Source organism: Armigeres subalbatus, chromosome 3, assembly GCF_024139115.2.
Source record: "Armigeres subalbatus isolate Guangzhou_Male chromosome 3, GZ_Asu_2, whole genome shotgun sequence".
Lineage (NCBI taxonomy): Eukaryota > Metazoa > Arthropoda > Insecta > Diptera > Culicidae > Armigeres > Armigeres subalbatus.
This window is the reverse complement of record NC_085141.1, coordinates 231,070,863-231,088,652: the sequence shown is the minus strand read 5'-3', so window position 1 is coordinate 231,088,652 and position 17,790 is coordinate 231,070,863.

Here is a 17,790-nt window from a genome sequence, read left to right as displayed (position 1 = left end):
CTAAAAAGGGCTTGTTGAGAACTTTGAACCTACGTTGAGTGAGTGCACTGCAATAGCAGAGGATGTGTTCTGATGTTTCTCTCTCCTCGTCACAGAAGCGGCAATTTGAGGTTTGGATTGCTCCGATCTTTTGTAGATGGTATCTGCAGGGCAGTGTCCAGTTATTAGACCGGTGTAGATGTTGAGATCCCTTTTGTTGAGACCTAATAGTTGTTGGGTTTTCTTGGGGTTAATCGTTACGAGCCTTTTGGATTGGCTCGTATGGGGAAGTGCATTCCAGTTTGATGTGATTTGACTGACCATATATTTGTTCAGTTCCATTTTTACAGAGCAGTCTGAGATCCCGCAGAAGGGCTCAGGGCCAATGAACCTTTCATTAGATCCATTCCTGGCTAGCTCATCAGCAATCTCGTTTCCCTCTAGACCCGTATGTCCTGGGATCCAATATAGGTAGACTCGATTGCGTATGGATAAGTTTTTCAAAGCCAGAATGCATTCCCACACTAGCTTTGAGTTACAAATGTAGTTATTAAGCGACTTAAGTGCCGCTTGGCTGTCAGAGAAAATACATATTTTTGCAAATCTATACTTTCTCCTCAGGCATAATAACACGCATTCTAATATTGCATATATTTCCGCCTGAAATACTGTGGGCCACTGTCCTAAGTGGACAGAAATTTTTGTTGTAGGGCCATAGATTCCGGATCCTGTCAGATTATTCATTTTCGAACCATCTGTGAAGAAATTTATAGAGCCTGTTGGAACGCTGGGTCCACCTCCTTCCCACTCCTGGCGGGAAGGAATGAACACATCGTAAGGTAAGTCATAATTGACTACCGTTTCCATCCAGTCACTACAAATTCCTATTGCGGGATTTATGGCAAATTCATTTAATGTGCTGAGGTGACCCGTAAGGTCTCCCGACAGCAGTGTTTTTGTTCTCTTTAACCTTAGAGCACTTTTTCCGCTTCCAGCTTTATGAATTGATCTAACCGGGGCAGGTGAAGCATTGCGTCTAGGGCCAAAGTGGGTGTACTACGAACTGCACCAGTGATGGCAATGCAAGCGGTGCGTTGGATTTTGTTGAGCTTAGCCCTTGCAGCAGCCTCATTAGTTTTAGGCCACCAGACAAGGGAAGCGTAAGTTGTCCTGGGACGGACAATGGTTTTATATATCCACATGATCATACTTGGTTTTAGGCCCCATCTTTTACCAAGGGTTTTGGAACAAACCCAAAGTGTATTGAGACCTTTCTGCACAACTGATTGGAGATGAGAGTACCAATTAAGCTTTGCGTCGAGTATGACACCTAGATATTTTACTTCACTTGAATAAACTAATTGTGTTTGATTCAAGAAAAGGGGTTTCAGTTGTACCTTTCTCCGTTCGGTGAAAGGGATAATGGAAGTTTTTGTAGGAATTATGCCTAGTTGATACTTTTGACACCAGGAAAAAGTGTGATTTAGGGCAGATTGCATTCTTTCCACGATAACACTTTCGAATTTGCCTCGTACAATAATGACAACGTCATCAGCATATCCAACCACTTCGAAGCCTCTTCTCTCTAAGCTGTCTAGAAGCTCATCCACCACCAGTGACCACAACAAAGGAGAAAGCACCCCGCCTTGCGGACACCGCCTTGTTGCTTTAACAGTGATGTATGAACCGCTAAGCTCAGAGGAGATTTTCCGATTAGCTAGCATAGCATGTACCCAGGTAACAATGCATGGGTCGAATTTTCTCCTCAACATTGCTGACCCTATAGACGAATAAGAAGCGTTATCGAATGCGCCCTCAATATCAAGAAATGCTACAAGAGCAATTTCTTTTGCATTAAGTGTTTTTTCGATTTTTTGAACTACCGTATGTAGTGCCGAGATCGTAGATTTTCCACTTTGTTATGCGAATTGGTTTTTTGACAAAGGCATTGCTTTCATAAATTTATGATTTATGTACTCGCATAGTACCTTTTCCAAAATTTTGAGCATTACAGAGGATAAACTTATCGGCCTGAATGCTTTGGGGTTGGAGCTCCCAGCTCCATCACCATACCGCCATCTTCGTCTGGCCCATCGCCATTCAGGTGTTCTTCGTAGTGCTGCCGCCACCTTTGGATCACCTCACGCTCGTTCGTAAGAAGGTTCCTGTTTATGTCCTTACACATATCAGGCTGTGGCACGTGGCCCTTACGTAAACAGTTTAACTTCTCATAGAACTTTCGTGTGTTATTAGCGCGGTACAGTTGCTCCGTCTCTTCACGGTTTCGATTTTTCTGCTGGCGCTTCTTCCTCCGGAAAATCGAGTTTTGTCTGTTCCGCACCTGTTTATATCATGCCTCGTTCGCCCTCGTACGGTGTTGCAGCAATCTCGCCCATGCTGCATTCTTTTCTTCTACTAACTGCTCACATTCGCCGTCATACCAGTCGTTTCTCTGATCCGGGGGCACCGTGCCAAGTGCAGCGGTTGTGGTGCTTCCAATGGCGGATCGAATATCTCTCCAGCCATCTTCTAGAGACGCTGCGCCTAGCTGCTCTTCCGTTGGGAGTGCCACTTCCAGCTGCTGCGCGTATTCTTGGGCGAGTCTTGTAGCCGCCCAATGTTAAGCCGCGGCGTCCGACTTCGACGCGTGTTGTACACCGTCGAGAGTTTTGAGCGCAGGCATACTGCAACGAGGTAGTGGTCGGATTCAATATTCGCATTGCGGTAAGTGCGTACGTTCGTGATGTCGGGGAAGAATTTACCGTCGATTAGAACGTGGTCGATTTGGTTTTCCGTTTCTTGGTTAGGTGATCTCCATGTGGCCTTGTGGATATTTTTGCGGGAAAGAAGGTGCTTCGGACTGTGTGCAGACTATCCGGTCCGATGACCGGTCTATACATTTCCTCCCTTCCTACCTTTGCGTTCATGTCACCGATGACGATTTTGACGTCCCGCAGTGGGCATCCATCGTATCCTTTCCGGCAAAGTTTAGTAGGCTGATTCGTGCGATCCTAGATGGTTTCAAATTGAGCGTCTGAATATTTGATGAGGCATGGCGATACGCTCTCTAATATGCTATTCAACATAACTCTGAAAGGTGCTATTCGAAGATCTGGTATGCGAGCGTAAAAATGAAAACATTAAAAACAATTATTTTATTTACATATTATGCACAAAAAATAGAATAAATTTACTTAACCCGTATCGGACTGATTGAAGGAAAAAATTCAAATTGCTGCCATTTCGTCATTTTCTGTCACATTGGGCTGGTTATATCACTGTTCTGATCGTACGGATTCCAGAATTCAAAATACATGTTAAGACTTGTGATGTGGTCCTCCTATCCGGAGTTATTCCGGTGGGTCACTGGGTCAGATGTTAGAAATTTGACAACTTCCTTTTTTTGTGATATAAGTCCAAGAAAATGACGTTTATTTCGTTCTTATACCATTTCGGCATATTTGTATATAGGATTGATATCAGAACCAATAATTATGATGACACCTGTTCCAGAAATGGTCAACAACAAGTTTCTTTGAAGTGACCCTTTGGGAACCGGCCCCAAAATGGTCAGTTCAATATTTTCGCTCCTTATTAGCAATATGGGTATCAAACTTCAGCATTTTGCAAGGCAATTGTGCAGTTATGACGTCCGGACATGTAGGACATTAGTAGGATTATGACATCTGGATATGATTCTGGGGACATTGTCCACCTTGGAGTCAGTTCACAGCACCTTGATAAATTATCAAAATAGACCATTTTCGAAATGTCGCAAACTATGGCAATATGGGACATTTCCCCATGATTTTTGATTCTGATATGATCCCTATATACAAATCTACCGAAATGTCCTAACATGTATTCTGAATTCTGGGATGCAGTTGTTCCTCCAACAGTTAAGAAAATAATCGGTATTCGCGCAGATGGCAACACTCTCAACAGAGCGAAATAAAACTGTCTGCCGCAAGTGATTTCGTATGTTTTGCTCATTGTTTCAAGATAACCGAATTTAATTGTTCGCTGGTGCAGCTGTGTGCATGCTCGTTTCGTTTTGACCACCGAGACTCTTGATTTTTGTGATGCGAGACATTTTAAAACTATCTCGCCCATGTTTACGTTTCTAACGATAATTAATTTAAATGGCGCTTTTCATAATGGGAGAGTTTTCATTGTATTCGTGTTGCTGTCCCTGCCTGCGGTGCAATATTAATGGAGATAACCATTCGTATTCTTGTTTTCGTTTGAAGATTTATATAAGGAAAAACAAATGGAAAAGCAAATAACAAATCTAAAAAATGATTTGGAATGTGAAAGAAAATATTCTCTAAATTATAAGAAGGGTCACCAAATGGTATTTTGGCACCACAAGAGTCCTAGTCTAAAGCAGAAAATCTTGCTCAGCATAGCGCATAAAGCACAGCTAGCTTGAGTTGAACGAAATTTTAATTTGGAAAGCTTTTCAGCCAGACGACCAATTTTTCCGTCTGGATTCCTATGGAAGCTGCTTTACAGCAACAATTTCTTTTAATTATCTAGTCATAACTGCTGTAATTACAAAATTCTTTCCTATTTGATGACAATGGCCAGCTCGTTCTTATTTGTGATACCACTGCTGGTTGAACATTATCACTGGAAAATTCTTCCACCAGTCTGACCGAACAACGTATACCGGTCCTTTGGGAAGATAGAGGGGTCATTCTGCAGATTCAAATTTTAGACTGTCAAGAAAAGTGGTCAGGAAGTATGGGCTAATAACTCAGCCGTCTAACGACCGATTTTGGAAATTTTTGTATTAATCAACGAACGCCTTAGAATTTGGCCAAACTATTAAAAGAATGAAATAAAGGCGCTAAATTATTGAAAAAACTAATTTCGTCAAGCACAGTTAAAAATTGGTAAACTAACCAATACCATACGTGCATCGCAAACACAGACATCAAAATGGTGCAATTTAGGGGTTTGGATCTAATCCTAAGTTCAATCAAGGCTTCATGAAGAGCAGACTGTCGCATGATGGCTCCGGTGTAGTGGTACCGGTCCCAGCGGAAAGATAATCATCGATTGACCGTCGCCGACAGCGCAGCACTCAAATGAAAAAAAAAATGCAAGGGTCGAACTAACGTTACGTTGCTACGAGTGATAAAAAGGCACATTATGACAAGAAAGTCTCTACATTCCAAATGAAACTTGGCCAACTTTTTAACTTAGTATTCTATTAGTGGGCCCTCCTTAGCCGTGCGGTAAGACGCGCGGCTACAAAGCAAGACCATGCTGAGAGTGGCTGGGTTCGATTCCCGGTGCCGGTCTAGGCAATTTTCGTATTGGAAATTGTCTCGACTTCCCTGGGCATAAAAGTATCATCGTGCTAGCCTCATGATATACGAATGCAAAAATGGAAACCTGGCTTAGAAACCTCGCAGTTAATAACTGTGGAAGTGCTTAATAAACACTAAGCTGCGAGGCGGCTCTGTCCCAGTGTGGGGATGTAATGCCAATAAAGAGATAAGAAGAAGAAGATTCTATTAGTATTTCCTCAGTTATTAAATGAGAACTTTCCAATGCTCGCCATTGCATGAGTGTGTATGTATCTTGTAAGGCAAATGATACACTAAACCGAACCAAGAATCAAACTCGCCATCTCCGGATTGGCAATCCTACGCCTTTGGAGACTCTTTAGGATCACACTTTATGAAAATAATGGGTTGATTGCATAAGTGGGGGTACTGGAAATGTATTCTAAATGCTGGTGCCTTAGAGAAAAATCATCGTGTAGCCATCGGACAACAGCTGCCAGCGGTCAAGTGATTTTTTCACGCGAATTGCAGTGAGTGATAAGGAAGGCGAATTGGGGATTAAAAATCGATTCTCTCCAGAACCAGCATTTTATGAGAAGAAAGGGTTTATTGCTATAATTGCGTCGGTTGCGATCCCGCAACAACAGTGACAATACTGAAAGAAAGAAAGTTGCCGTCGGTAGCAGAATCACATTCGCTCGCCGGAGAGCAACGCAACAAAAATATATTCGAATGGATGGCGTCTATCCCATTTCAGTAACATATCATCGTGTGGAATTCTTTTCAGAATCACCATTCACCAAATAGGATTAGAGTTTTTAGATTAGGATACAGTCTGTGGAATTATGTGAAACATTCAAGACGGTGATTAATAAATAAATAAATTTTACGCGAGAGAACTTTGAGCTGAGACGAATTTTCTTCGAAGTGCAAATAAAATTGCTTAGCAACAGCAGAAATTTGCCATCATTTACATGAGACAAATATTTCACACTGCACGTAATCCTACGTCTGATTGGCAGCAGTATATCGGATACAACCTTCTACTTTTTTCATTTACTCCACCGTAATAGAACATTCTCCTTAGCTTACGTTCTGATACGATGTAGCTTTTACTGGTTTCGAGCTTAAAATGGGCGTTAAAAGTAGTAGAGCAAGGTGGTCTGTTGCCGGCAGATAATAGTTAGTATTAGTGTTTACAAAACGAAGTGCAACGATCAAAAAGGTAAACTTATTACGTACTAGCAGACCCGACGAACTTCGTTTCGCCTAAAATTGATTTATTCTCTGATTCATTCTCGAGTTATGAAGAAATTGATGTTTCATTTGTATGGGAGCCCTCCTTTCCAAAGGGGGGAGGGGTCTCGAACCATCTTAAGAACCTTCCCCGGCCCCAAAAACCTCAGCATACAAATTTTCACGCAGATCGGTTCAGTAGTTTCGGAGTCTATAAGCTTCAGACAGACAGAAATTCATTTTAATGTAAGAATTATATAGAATTACGAAGTGAATTCACTCTATTTTGTGATTTAATATTGTAACTTTTGCAATTCATCTCTTATTTTCACTTATCAAAATGGTTGCTAATTTGGGCTAAAACACCCAAACATGGTCGGTTGACGGCACTCTATTTTCCAAGAGAGATATCAAGACAAATCGAAGTTAATTGTCTATTTTCAGGTTATTAGCCAAGTTGTGAGCGAAAATAACAATTTTTGAAAGCTTTATGAAATATGAATAATGTACTTACTTGATACTTGATGAGCTACAGCTCTTCGATGAACCTACGCCGAATGGAGCATCCTTCTCCACTGGACTCGATCCTGGGCCAATCGCTTCCAGTCGCCCTGAACATTGAGCGCCCTCAGGTCCTCTTCAACTGCAAAAAGCCATCGTGTACGCGGCCTTCCACGAAGCCTGCGACCTCTTCCGGGCTCTCTACTAAATATTATATTCGCTTGACGTTCTTCCAGCATACAAACAACGTGACCAGCCCACCGTAGTCTGCCGTGTTGTATAAGCTTAATAATATCCAGCCCTTTATACACCTGGTACAATTCGTGATTCATGCGACGCCGCCAGATACCGTTCTCCTGTTTACCGCCGAGTATTGTCCGCAGCACCTTGCGCTCAAAACTCCGAGAGCTCTCCGATCAGCCTCCTTTAACGTCCATGTCTCATGGCCATATAAATCCACCGGAAGAATCATAGTAGTATACAGCGCGAGTTTTGTTTTCGTTTGCAGACTACGGGACTTAAGCTGGTTACGAAGTCCGTAATAAGCCCTATTTGCAGCTGCAATACGTCTTTTCACCTCGCGGGTAACATCATTATCGCACGTCACTAATGTTCCAAGATACCTAAATTCTTCTACCACTTCAAATTTTTCAACATCCAGCACCATTTCGCTACCACCAACACTAATGAACCCACGTTGATTGCCAGCGACCATGTACTTCGTTTTGCTGGTATTGATCGTGAGTCCAATCCTCGCTGTCTCCCTCTTAAAAGGCACAAAAGCCTCTTCCACGGCACGGCGATCAATTCCGATAATATCGATATCGTCCGCAAATCCCAGAAGCATATGCGATTTTGTGATAATGGTACCGCTTCTTTGCACACCAGCTCTCCTAATCGCTCCCTCGAGCGCTATATTGAACAGTAGATTCGAGAGTGCATCACCCTGCTTCAATCCATCTAAGGTAACAAATGACGTCGATATTTCATCCGCAACCCTTACACTTGATTTCGATCCGTCCAACGTTATACGAATCAGCCGTATCAGTTTCGCTGGAAAACCATGTTCAAGCATAATTTGCGTAATTCATTCCGTTTCACTGAATCGTACGCCGCCTTGAAATCAATAAACAGATGATGTGTCTGCAAGTTGTACTCCCGGAATTTACCAAGGATTTGAATCAGGGTAAACATTTGATCCGTCGTTGATCGGCCCTGACGAAAACCTGCTTGGTATTCGCCGACGAAGGACTCTTCAAGCGGTCTCAATCTGTTGAACAGAATACGGGATAATTTTGTACGCCGAATTAAGGAGTGTTATTCCTCGGTAATTTGCGCACTCCAGTCTGTGCCCTTTCTTAAAGAGAGGGCAAATGAGGCCGTCCAACCAGCTGGCAGGCATTTCTTCGTCTTCCCATATTTTCGACATAATATGGTGCAGAACTTCATAAAGCTGCTCACTGCCATGTTTGAGAAGTTCAGCCGGGAGCTGGTCCTTCCCCGCAGCCTTATTGTTTTTCAGCTCTTTAACAGCTTTTTTAACCTCATCTAGTGTAGGTGACTCCACAGCTTGTTCATCGTCTCTAATATTTATTCTGTTCACCGATGCACCGTCACTTCCTCCATTCAACAAAGTCTCGAAGTGTTGCTTCCACCTGGCAGCCACTTCAGTTTTATCTGTCAGCAAATTCCCTTGTTGGTCGTTGCACATGACGGGAGATGGCGCTGTCTTTCTCCGCATGCCATTGACAGACTCATAAAACCTCCGCATATCGTTCTGCTCCATTTTTTCCTGCGCCTCACTAAAAACTTTTTCTTCGTACTCTTTTTTCTTCCTGCGGTGGGTTCGTTTTTCGGCTGCTCTTGCTTCCTTGTACCGATCTCTATTCGATCGGGTACCTGACACCAACATCCGGCTTCTGGCAACGTTCTTTTCGTCTGTCACTCTCTGACACTCCACATCGAACCAACCCGTCCTGGGTCGCCTCTGTGCAGTGCCTACCACTTCTCGTGCTGTTGTGCTCACTGCTCCATGAATCGACTCCCATAGATCGTTGATGTTGTCGCTAACGTTGATTGCACTTATCCGTTCGTCGAGCTTCTGGCGGCACTCAGCCGATACTCCTTCCGCCGGCAATCGCTGGATATTGTAACGCATCGTTCGCTGTGATCTTTTGTTCGATACAGTTGATAACCGTGATCGAATTTTACTGACAACGAGGTAGTGATCAGAGTCAATGTTCGGACCTCTGAATGTCCGCACATCGATAACATCCGAGAAATGGCGCCCATCCACCAGAACATGGTCTATCTGGTTGCAAGTTTCACCATTTGGGTGTCTCCAGGTGTGCTTTCGGATGTTCTTTCGTGCAAAGTAGGTGCTACTGATGGCCATCCCTCTGGCAGCAGCAAAATTTACTAGCCGTAGGCCGTTGGCCAGCGGAGTGAAGGCTCTCCCTACCGATTATGGGACGGAAAAAGTCCTCTCTACCGACCTGAGCGTTAGCGTCTCCGATAACAATTGTCACGTCATGCTTTGGGCACTCTCCATAGGCTTTATCAAGACATTCATAAAACGTGTCCTTCACGTCGTCGGATTTATCGTTTGTCGGTGCGTAAACGTTGATTAGGCTGTAATTGAAGAATTTGTCTCGTATCCTCAACACACAGATTCGTTCGCTAATGGGTTTCCACCGCATCACTCGCCTCATCTGCTTGTCCATCACTACGAAACCAACTCCATGCTCTGCTTTTTCACCGCCGCTGTGATAGATGTTATACTTGAATGCAGTGTTAGTCGTGGGGTCCACGGCTCGGAATTCACGTTCTCCAGATCTAGGCCATCGGACTTCTTGAATAGCACCCACGTTCACTCCAATCTTCTGCAGTTCACGAGCCAGAAGGCTCACTCTTCAGGTTCATTTAGGGTCCTGACATTCCAGGTACCGAGTTTCCAATCATAGTCCTTATTTTGTTGCCGGGTCGGTTGCCAAAAATAACGTTCTCTTTTTCTTCTATCTCCATTTTTCGTGGTATTTGAGAGGCTTCAGTAAGCTACCTTACCGGGGTCGCGTTACCTACATCGCGATGATGATGGGGCTGCCACCTTAGGTATAGCTGACGCGATACAGCATTTCGTTAATCAGCCGCTGGGTACTAGGCAGACGCTGTTTGAGCCGCACCTCCTGGTGAACAGACGCTCGAGGCGTACCTTCTCACTCTAGCTGATGTCAGAAGGACAACAGTGCCCAGGCTGCACTACCAGCTAAGTACACAACCCTTATCTGGCGGTCTTTTGTCATCGGACGACCCGTGGAAGCGTGAGATAGGGACTTGTGGGGACCAGAGCTCATTTGGGCGCTCCTTCCTTGATGTCAACCCACCATTTTGCAGCCCGAATATATGTACTTGATAGTGTACTTGAATGTAAATAATGTCATTGCCATTTACATAATGATTCTTGATATTTTCAGCCAAAACACCCTCAGATCATATGTTTCTGTTTTGAATGGTTTATTGTGGTGCCGATAACCGACCGCCTTTTTCTGAACGGCATCAAATCAACACCTAACATAACTATTATTTAAAAAAATATTATAGTTAAAATAAATCAAATTTCTCCACCAGTTGTTAGCTAATGCCTATAGCCTTCCATTGGTATGCAAATATCACTACTTTGTTCAATTGGGCGAAAGTTATGAAACAAGACCAAAAGGGTGTCGACAACCGACCACTTTCCCCTAATATTTTTCGTGATTTATCGTGATCCTCTTTGTTAAAAGACTTCTGCGACTATATTGTAATATTGACGGCGGTACAGGAAAAACCCAAGAATATTCCACCTAGCGGTGATGATGCCTTTCTCGATTCAATCGTTTGGTTTCGTCTTAATGTGGTACATATAAAAAATAATTGCTGATCGAGTAGTGGAACTTGAGAGACTTGAGACTTGATCCCCCCTGTTTTACGCAGAACCAAAGTAGTTTTGCTCTAGCGTATTTTTTAGTATAGATCCTATAAACAAATGGTTGTTATGTGGTAAGTTTTATTTGGGATTGACAACCGTATCGATTCTGCAGGACGGTGTGTTTGTGTTGATCCTCCTAAAGATTTTTTTAGTGGCCACGCAAAATTTGAACAACTTCCCCTAACAATAACCAAATGCTATAATATTTGACAGCACAATGCCATAAATATGCTAAACTGGTCAAAATCTCAACATTTCATCATAATTTTAGGATGTTTGGAATTTGTTGCGTAGTTGCGTCAATATGGGGATACTTGATCCCTCATTTATCACTCATACAAAAATTTGGGGAAAAAATTCAAAAAATATAAATTTGTTCTCGGGTGGCTATTTTTGTGTAGATTTGACAGATTTGATGAAGGGTTGGCTCGAAAACAATATTTATTGAAAATTAGCTAAAGTCTAACGGTCCGCCTCTTTTAACGTCCACGCTTCATGACCGTAATGGGCCACTGGTAGCATTTTGGTAGAGTTTTATACAGGGTCCGGCAATTGAACTGCTACATAAGTAAGTAAAAATAATATAATACAAAATACATATTGAGAATCAGTTCTACACATTGGGTCGAACCGTTGGCACGTCGTTATTGTTATACCAGGGGTTGGGCCTTACAACAGGATTAGACGCAAGCTTAAAAAAGTGAAGAAAACCCAACTAAGGGGTTTTCAAGGGTCATTTCGAGCCAATAGTGGCAAGCCAGTTCACTGGACCTGAACCCTATGAATTTCACTGTCTGGAGTATGTTGGAGACCGCAGCTGCTCTGGAATATCATGTTTTTGTGCAAGTCCTGAAGTGACATCTGGTGGCCTCTGGTTAAATAACACAAGAGTACCTGCGGGCCTCGTACGATCAGTACCCTGGCACGACGCCATGTTTGTTGCAGCCAACATCTCAAAGTAAATTTATGGTAGTATTTGTGTTGTTTACCAACATCTGATTTGATTCCCATTGGGATCCAGAAATGTCAGTGGGAACCAGTCGCGCAATGTTGGCTGCAAAACAAGCCCATTGTGCGAGATATGGATGACACCCACCTGCGTACGATGCGTTCCTCGATCGTCTGCGACGAGTGGTTAAGATCAAGGACATAAAAGATAAACTTAACGTTAACCCTTAAGCTTTCAAAAAGTAAATTTGAATGAAATTCAAATGAAATATTTATGTTTTGATCAATTTATCTTTTAATTCTAATGTAGCATTTCAACAGCCAAACCCTGTACAGAATTCATTTCCATTTACATGTTGCGGGACCTAAGCCGAAAGCCATTTAGGCGAATGCTACTTGGCTGAAAAACACGTTAAACCGAAAATCATTTAGCCGAAATTAATTTAGCCGAGTTGAACGTTGGCCGAAATGTTTATTAGGCAAAACACTAGTTGGCCGAATATTTAGTGTGGCCAAATGTGCGTTTCAGCCAAGCAACCTGTTCGACTAAACGACCATTCTAACACATTTGTCCAAATTACAATATTCGGTCGAATGATCTGTTCTGCAGCATAACCAGCCCAAGTAGCGCACACAACATCTTCCTAAAAGCACCTTGTTTCTATTCAGTTTCATTAAAGGCATTGGAAAAACATCAAAGCACGAAAAATTAAATCATCAATATGTCAAAAACGTTCGAATTGTGATCAATGTTTCATTAAAATTGCAATGCAGTACGTGTTTGACATTTCGAAACAAACAAACAAAGAATACTGCACTTCATGTTGCAAACACGAAACAAAATCATCAAGTTGAATATTCTTACCATGTCACTTCAATGCGTCTTTCAAAATTTAATTGTTTGTTTATATTAAGTTGCAGATAAGTTGAATGTGTCTTCATGTTTAATTTAGCATCGTTCAACGTTTTGATAACTCACATTTTTTCCTGTGATGGTCGTGATGGTGCAATCAAGTAACAGGAAACCCGAGCTCAAAACTTCATAATCGTATGGTTTTTATGGTGAGTCAACATGCAGTCCCTTCGAAGTGTTGAATGGTGCTGTGGTAGAGTGAAGGACTATCAATCACAAGATCCATAAATCGAATCCAATTTTATATTGCAACAATTGCAACATTATTGCAATTTTACTGCAATCGAAGGATGTTTTCGTAGGCTCCACCTCGCGCTTTTTAGATTGCAAGAGAGTTAAATTTGGTGGCACAAACTCAAAGATTGTTTCTGTCCGAATAGTTGTAACACAGTGAAATGTTCAGCAGTGAAACTATTTGTGCTGCTTTCTTTCGGTCACATAACTTGTTTGAATGGCTCTTGTTTGGCCGTACGAAATATTCTGCCAAAGGTTCAATTAGTATAAATGTAATTCGGTTAAATGACTTTCGGCCTAACGTGTTTTTGGGCGAAAAATCATTCGACCAAATGGTTTTCGGAAAATAAAATAAATAAATGATCTACTCTCTGAACAATAATAATTTCTGGTTTATGTCTGGCAATTTCAAACAAATCGATACGGAACGAGTTGGAGCAAAACCATCGTCTAAATTAAGTTGCACAAAAATGGTTGAATTTGCTAAGGTTAATTGATTAATTGTGCAATTTGACTGAGTCTGATCAAGAACGAAGTAAATACATATGTGCAACCAATCAAAGCTAAGTCCTATGATTAATACAAACTCTACGCGTTTTTTAGTGAATCTCAGAAAATGAGTTTTCAATCGCAAATGAATGAAATGGTCAAAATTAGGTCAAATATTTTTCAATCAGAATCATGAGTAATTGATGCCACTTATTATCAGATACTGAAGCAATCTTAATAAATCAACGCATTTCCTTATCTACATTTAATGCATGCGTAATCGCTCGTTATTTCCTTTGTCGACGGTCAGATCCTCATCCTACAGGTCTTCTTTTTTCTCCCCTCCAGACGATGTCAAAACCAGTCGAGTCAATTCAGCACAAAACTTTCCAACGAATTTTCCACTTCAAAGGAATTTCCCACTGTTTGCTGCACCGAGTCACATCAGTTCACAATTCTGTCTACCGTTAAGTGGGTAAATTATTTTCCTTGACTGGATGCCTAGGTGTTCTTGTGAATTAGATGTCTGACGACTGCTTTCCGTAAATCACATATTCCACGCTACGTTGCTTTGAAGATTTGATTGCATGAAATTGATAGTCTACTCGTGGTAATCATATACAAACAAGACATATAATGACTTAGCTTTTTTATTCAATATTAACTAGTTACAGCTGAAGCTATTTTCTCTAGCATACATTAAATTCAATTTTTCAATATTTGCGCTATTTGAGTCAAATACAAAACAAGCCATTCGGAGGACCATACATAACAAAGATTACCGAACTCACCTTCAAGTACAGTAAGTAGCGGCCTCATGGAGTAAACTATTTTGAACCGCTCGGTTCTTTGGGACTAGACTGTCTGGCCTGCATGAAGTTGTCCACACCTTCATCGTCATCACCGACCCCGTTGGAAATGTCGTTACCTTACCAGCCCAACTATCAGATGATTCGTTACCTGACTTGGCACATTGCCCGCTAGCTGGCCGGAGCCAAGTTTTTCAACGTGATAAATTTTGTATGTTGCAATCTTGCGGTAAAACTGTTGTTGTCTATTATTGTGGCTTTGATGCACCTTGTGGTGCTCTAGTTTTTTGTAATATTCATATTTTTCCTATCTTTGCCTTATCTTTGATGGGTTATTTTAAAAAAAAGTTAATTTTCGTTCGTAATATGAATATTTATAAAACAAATGGGAATCTTATTGCGATACGCAATACGCTTATTTTCTTGCCTTCAATGTTTCTTACCGCGTTTCATATAATCCGATTTTGATAAATTGACGATAATTTGAGATGCAGAAAACATGGAATAGGATGAATAAATTAACTAGCTTGTTATTGCGTTTGATACTGCTCCCTCTTTTATCCCATCTTTCTAGGATTCAAGATTAATATTTTCAAGATTTGGACAACTCATCTGATTCTAAACAGGATATTTTGGACTCGATTTTGGAGAGAACAATTTATTCCAAAACAAATGGTGCTGATGAAAGGACCAGGGGTGGCATTGTGCATCTCGATTCGAACGTAATTCTATCGAGTCGAACATGTTTGACATTACGGCTTTCGATTTGATCTCGAAAACGACTCATCTTTCGAGTATGCTCGAGGAGGTACAAGAATAACGAGATGTTTTGGCATTATGGAGACTCGATAGCAACTGAAAAACGACTCAAGTCGAATGAAAATCACTCGTCACCTTTATAGCTTTCGAATGTTGTTCGAGAGTCATTTCTTGCTAAAAGTTTTTCATTATATTTGTTATTATTTCTCTACGGGAAGAGTATAAATGTTTCATCATTGTATCTTGAAGGAAAGAATGTCATCAGTACACACTTAAAATAAATCGCCGAATTCGGTAGAATTTTACCGAAATCTCAACAGCAGAACTGTTCGGTAAATAATTTAACTGATTTTCGGTGATTTTGACAGTTGAGCAATGGAAAAAATTACAAAAAATCTGTAAAATAAATTACCGAACAGTTCTGCTGTTGAGATTTCGGTAAAATTTACCGAATACGGTGAAATGAGGTAAGTGTGTATACCTACTTTTATAATTTCCAGACAATATGCAATCTCTAATTCTCCCGAAATCCTCGGAAAAACGACTTCAACTTAAATCGTTTTTTTTTTTTGCAGTTTTCACGTATTTCTTGACGATTTCAATAAACCGCGTGAAAAATCAATGGGGAAAATCTGCGTAAAAACGAATATGGGATCATTCATTAGGTGGGATAATGAAGAGTATAAGTATTTTCGAATGGTTTTTTGCCATAACATATAAGGTTATTTTTTTACGTGTATATATTCCAAAATCTACGTAAAAATAGTTGAGTTAAATAAAAAAAAACGCGCAAGAGATGACCCAAGTGCATTTAATTAAAACACATGGAAACATCAAAGCAATCAAACTAATCAAATGCTTTAGCCAAGTAAGCCTTTGGCACAAATCCGCCCAACTCGTTGTAGGGGGCATAGAGTGTGATCCTCTCGATTAATAAACAATGTGCAATGGCTTGACTGTGGATATGCAACAGTAAAGCACATGTGAAGATTGGACAAATCAAGCATCCGAAAGATATTCAATTTGCAAAAAAGAGCTAACCGTGGTTGAAGTTGGTACTCGGATTCTGATGGCTTTTCCGCAAACGTGACCTTTAAGTGGTCTTGTTGTGTAGGGGTTATCACGCCTATCTAGAAAGTAGGAGGTTGAGGGTTCGAGTCCCTACAAGACACGTGGATTTTTTTTTCGCAAATTTCATATCAATTTGTCCATTTAGAAACATGTGCTGTGCATATGCACAGCCAAGACATTTAACAAAAAAAAATGGTTTACGTACGGCCGAGTTGCCGAATAATATACAATTAATAATAAAACTTATAATTTGTGTCGTAACTATATCTCAATTTATAAAACATGTCGTATTGGCATAATGTTTTAATCGGTTTCAACTGCTCAATAAATAATATTGATTTTATAGTCATTGAGCACGATTTGCTTGTTTATAAATTAACTGCCAATTCATGCCCTGAAGGATGCCTTTCCAATAGGCAACATGCTTCACGCAGATGAAATTACTCTTATTCTCTTTGTTTACTCACATTCGCAATGCGCTGAAGGTTGTCTCTCCAGCGGGCGGCCTAATAAACACGGAGACAGCTATCTCTTATTCTCTCTGTTTACATTTCGTTTGACAGAACATACTCGATGGAGCTAGTACAGCACCATTCGAAATCTTGTACTGCGACTGAATGAAGTCGAACGAAATACATAATGCCGCAATTTTTTCGAAACGAATGCAAAAACGTACGAATCGAGTGATTCGATTCGAGATGCGCAATGTCACCCCAGGACAAACGATGAAAGAAGTATTTTTCAAGCTCGTAGATCTGGTGAGGAAATTCCATTCTCTATATACACATATTTATTTTTATTAAAACTGTATGATTGTATACATATAAAATAACTATCAGGGCATCCGATTGAAGCGATTTGGATAGGAAGAGTGGAATCGTCAACTTCCTATTGTTAACATCTCGTAGATAAAGGGCGGGCTCTTCTCCCCATCTATTGGGTCAATCTGGGAAACGAGGGCTAGATTATAATATTGTATGTACAAACTTTCTTCTGGAAGGAGATTCTCTATTCATCCCGGATTCGCATTAGCGTCTTTGCTTATGGAACCACCCCACCCATTTTTGGCCCTTCATACAGGAGTCTGATGAAACACAAACAATAGCATAATCATGATCAAATCGTTTGTCAGATATGGCCAGTGCTATCGGCAGGTGCCTTGCTACAATAGATGGTAGTATCATCATCATCATCATCATCATAATGAAAATCTAATAATGGTGAATCTAAATGCAAGCATATGTTATATTTAAGATTTCTAGGACCCCAGATTTCTAGGACCCAAAATCGATATATTGGAGCCGTTTGAATGCCCAAATATCTTGAATTCACTCACAAAAGCAAAAGGAGCTTATGCCGTATACTTTAAAGTGTGTTTCATCACCTTCAGGTGGCCAACCTGGAGCCGGTTCCGGTGGGAGCCCAATGAGGACATTTACGGAATCGAACATATTGGTGCCGTTCGACGGCTTAAAATAGGGATTTTACTCGAATAAGCGATTGGAACTAATGCTGAGTACTTCCAAATGGGTTTGGTCACCTTTAGGTGGCCAACCTGGAGCCGGTTCCGAGGGAACCCAATGAGGA